This window comes from Gossypium arboreum, chromosome 10 (genome assembly GCF_025698485.1).
Source record: "Gossypium arboreum isolate Shixiya-1 chromosome 10, ASM2569848v2, whole genome shotgun sequence".
NCBI classification, from domain to species: domain Eukaryota; kingdom Viridiplantae; phylum Streptophyta; class Magnoliopsida; order Malvales; family Malvaceae; genus Gossypium; species Gossypium arboreum.
The window spans coordinates 28,658,139-28,662,894 of NC_069079.1; the positions used below are offsets into that span (position 1 = coordinate 28,658,139).

Consider the following 4,756-nt stretch of genomic DNA (forward strand, 5'->3'; position numbering starts at 1 on the left):
ACTCATCTACTTTTCTAACACAATTCATACTTTATTTCTATTCAATTTCCTTCCATATTCTACTTAACTATCTAATGTTCATAATAAAACTCTAATTTAAAACTTCTTTCAATTTATTCCTAGAACACAAAACTTATAGCCTAATTTACAATTTAATCCTTTAATTAATTCTAACTTAGAATTCATTCAATTAAATTCCTAATTCATTATTTTGTTCAACATGAACTATGTTCAAAAACCTAAGAACTTTCAAAACTTCAACTTAATTTCAACAAAACTCTGTTCTAAAGCTTTTAAAACATCAAAATTAAGAGAAAAGAACTTAATTGACTTACCTTTTAAAGCTTCAAACCTTAAAACCCAATTTTTCCTTTTTCTTTTCTTTTCTTTTCTTTCCTTCCTTCCTTTCCCCTGTTTCAAAATAGCTTCTCTGTTTCTTTTACTTTGTTTCTTTTTATTTTACTTTTGTTTATTATTTTATTATATCAACTTAATGAATATTATTTCTTAAATAATAAGTAAATAAATAAATATATTATACTTGTATGTATATGATTTATTACACTTGTATTTTACTAACACCTTACATTTGTCAGTTTATTAATTTATTCATTAATGTAATAATGTAGTATTAATTAATTAAATAATAATAAATATAATAAATATCTATTTAATACACAAATACATATATTACAAATATACACTTATAAATATTTTTACATTTGTATATTATCATGACCATCCATTTGTCTTTCTTTTATTTATTTATTATACAAAATCTTATAATATAATTAATATATATTATAATTTATTTTAATAACAAATATCAATACCATACAATTGTCATATTTACAATTTACTTACTAATAAAAATCTCCTAATATAATTATTTAATTAGTAATTATCTTTTACTTAAATTTTCAAGTAAATAAATAAATATAATACAAATGTATATATTCACATTATTACAAATGTCACTATCTAATTTGTTCATTACTCAAAAATCTCACAATTTAACTATTTTATCTAATAAATATCTTTTACTAATTAAATAAAATATCACACACTTGTATTTAATCACTACCATACAATTGTCTTTATTTAACTTATTTCATAATATAATAATAAAAATAATAATAATAATAATAATAATAATATATTATTATTATTATTATTAAACCTTAATAATTTTTAATAATTCAATCAACTTATGCCGCCTCATATTTAAGAATTGGCTTAATTGCCATTTAGGCCCTTTATACTTTCTTTTAATCTATAATTCAATTTTTACTCCTTATTTAATTTAGTCATTTTTACTAATTACTCTAAATTAAGCTAAATTCACCTAATTAAAACCTAATTAGACACACCACTAGGCTCATAAATATTTTTAATAATTATTTTCGAACTTATTTTACTAAGACGAAGGCCTTATAACTCACTTTTCTAGTGCCCGTGAATTTTGGGTCATTACACACCTACCATCCATAAGACCCTGTCCATCAACCTCCCTTGATTATAGCTAAAATTTTCCCTAATTCAAGCACAAAATTCCCCACCTTCCATGAATCAGGGACAGCATAACCATGAGAGAATCAATGAGATCTTCTTTCCTTGATTCAAGCAAACATCTCTCCAAATAACCATCACCTATCCATTTCCATACTAACACTCAAAGTTCGACCATTCCACTCCCAAAAATAGAAAAATTCTACCTCTATTCTCCCTTAGTCAAGGACGACAAATCCTTCCCTTGATTTAAGCCACAACTGCCCACACCTTTGCTAAAAATAGTAGTCAATGGCCACCCACTATCCACTTAGTAAGGGTCGACCATACAAAGGAGGAAATCAAGCATGTCCCCTCTTAGAATCAAGCAACCACTCACCTTCTTTCCACAAATAAAGGTACAAAACACTCATAGAGATTATGGGGGAATCATATGCTATTTTTAGCATGGGAAGTTGGGGACCTTCAAGTATAAATGAGCATCAAGCATCATGAATCATCATCAATTTTTCAAAGAAAAAGCTTAGAGTGTCATTTTTTCCTTATGGCTTGCTAAGAATTTGCATGCCACAAAATAAGGCAAAACTATTGCCGAGAATGAGAGCATTTAGGTGATTTGACATGAAAAAGAGGAGGAGAGCCACTATGTGAAGCCGCAATGAGCAGTCGCAGATAACCCCTTGCAATCCAACTGTTTTCTCTTCTTATTGTGAATGGCTTTGGATAACCCCTTCGGCTATTCTTTTTCATTTTCTCTTTATTGTTAATTTTTTTTTCTATGTTGACAAACATGTTTGCATATCATCTTTATGTTTTCAATTTAATAAAGCATAACTTAATTTTTTTTTTCAGAATGAGTATGAATCATGATTTGAGTTAATTGGTTTTTATAATATGAATGTTCTGTGCAAATGATTATTTCATTCATTTAGGTTTAATTCATGTTAATACTTATGAATGTAAGACCAACATTTGTAGGTGAATTAATTAGCTATTTAATCTAAGAAGAGGTAGTAATTAATAGACAAAAGACTTAAATGGTGCATACTATGTCGATAGTGAAAGATGATTGTTGTATGCATAAACTACATGAAATGCCCGAAAGGGTGATCTCTAGGTTAGTTTGATATAGACATATGTGAGGTGACTTAGAGACATAATAGGACTTCGAGAGAAGCCTATGCTTAAAATGGAATTGGGTTTAATGAATTTTCATATTGCCACGATCTTTCGTGATGTTCTTATTATAATTGTCAATAAACTCTTGTTAAGTGAAATATTTATTCTAGTCTATTCATGTTATGTTTATTAAATCTTGTGTTTAATCTTTTCGTTGTTATTATTCTTCTACATTATGTGTTGTTTTATTTGTGGATATTTTAAATATGATTTAATTCATATAATAATTTTTGTCTCTCAACAACACTATTATTTTTTACTTGCTTTCTTCCAAATTGTTTTAAATACGATAAATCTTTACTTACTACTTACTACTTGTAACGACTGTGTATACTTGCATGTAACCCTAATACAGTGATATATCTAATGTTGAACTTGTCTAAAGAATAATGTGTTTATATATTATAGTATGCTCATTTACTTATTGCTTTATGTTCTTATTTCAAATAATATTAGTACCACTGAGTATTCAATACTAAACATACGGTTATGTTTGTTTACATATGCAGGTATTGTGCAGATTTTTACTAGCCCGAAGTCACCAACATCCAAGGCCAATATCTAAACTCAGCTCAGATCAATTTTATACTCCTTTCATATATAAATTAATAATTAAAGGCATGTACCTAGATTGAGTCTTATGGTTGGAGATGTGTTTGATTTATTTTGGTAATTTTTGGACTTATAATGTTTTAAGAGATGAATTTCAATGTTTTTGGTGTTGTATTGAATACAATGTTTGAAAGGTGTTTGAATATGTTTTTATGTTTGAATTTGATGTATTTGAGTTTGGTGTAAAGTTTAGGTAAGTTAGACAAGTTTTGATTAAGGTTTGAATGAAATTGAAATGTTCAATTTAGGCCATTTTACCTTAGAGTCTCGAGACCTCAGGAACAATTTTTACCATTTGGTACATTTTAGTGGATTAGGTCTCGAGACTAACCAAGCCAGCTTCAAGAAAAAATGGATTAAGTCTCGAGACAATGTGACCGTTGTCTTAAGACAAAGGTATATCGAAACTAAAATAAATTTGTCTTGTTCCAAGTCCTGAGACAAACTCTCTTTTTCTCGAGACATCCAAACGTCAAAGTTAAGTTAGGAAAACAAGAAAAGTGCGTCTTGAGACCACTCTCGAGACATGAAGGGCCTAGTCTCAAGACTTGTACCCTAATGTCTCGAGACATATCACCATCAAAGCAAAAATGTTAATTGAAGGGGGATCCGTCTCAAGACATAGTCTTGTTGTATTGAGACACGCTATTGGATTTTAAATAATGAGTTTGGATCCAAATCCTAACTCCAAATTCGACCTCGTATATTCTCTTGACTTGTTAATTAATATAGATATGATTGATGATTGAATTAATATAAGTGATGATTATGCAATAAATTTAATAAAAATAATTGATGATTACATAACGTAATATGACATCACACATTTGGATCCAGTGACCAAATATGGTCTAGGTGTTACAATGTTGGCATGCAAAAGAATCATTTGTTGCAAAAGCATGGGCATGCACCAGGGCCCTCATTTTGCTATTGATTTGGGTTTCAAGAGGTTTATACTTGAGGGAGATAGCTTGAGGGTCATTCGAAAATCCAAAGGCATACAATTAATAGATCGTTTATGGGACCTTTGATCCAATAAGGGAAAGCTCTACTCCGGTAGTTCAAAAACTTTAAGAGTTACCCACATATTTAGAGAAAGAAACATGGTGGCTCATGAACTAGCTAGTGAGAGATTGGATGAAATTCACAGTAAATATTGGATTGTAGACTCACCTTCCATGGTGGCTTCACATAGTCAACACGAGATAAGTTGAAGAATGAGAAAGTGGGGGAAATTAGTCCTTTGCTCTTTTGGTTTACAATTGACAGAAGTGAGATGAAAGAGAAAAAGTAAAAGATTCAATGACTTTTGGCTTTTACCAGGAAATGGGTTAACACCAAATTCAGGAACCTTTTTTACAACACCTGATTTTTGATAGGTTTTGTGTTTTGTTATCTATTTTCTGTCATTGGAACGTGTAAACAAAGCTTAATTTATTGATGAGATCTAGTTTTC

General features: G+C 29.2%; 1 long non-coding RNA gene across 1 annotated transcript; it reads left to right on the forward strand.

The window, feature by feature from the left end:
• The first annotated feature begins 1,937 nt into the window (after positions 1-1,937).
• Positions 1,938-3,400, forward strand: LOC128281662 (uncharacterized). The gene is made up of 2 exons (XR_008271915.1): positions 1,938-2,218; positions 3,198-3,400. It is a non-coding gene; the product is annotated as an uncharacterized LOC128281662 (long non-coding RNA).
• The last annotated feature ends 1,356 nt before the right edge of the window (positions 3,401-4,756 follow it).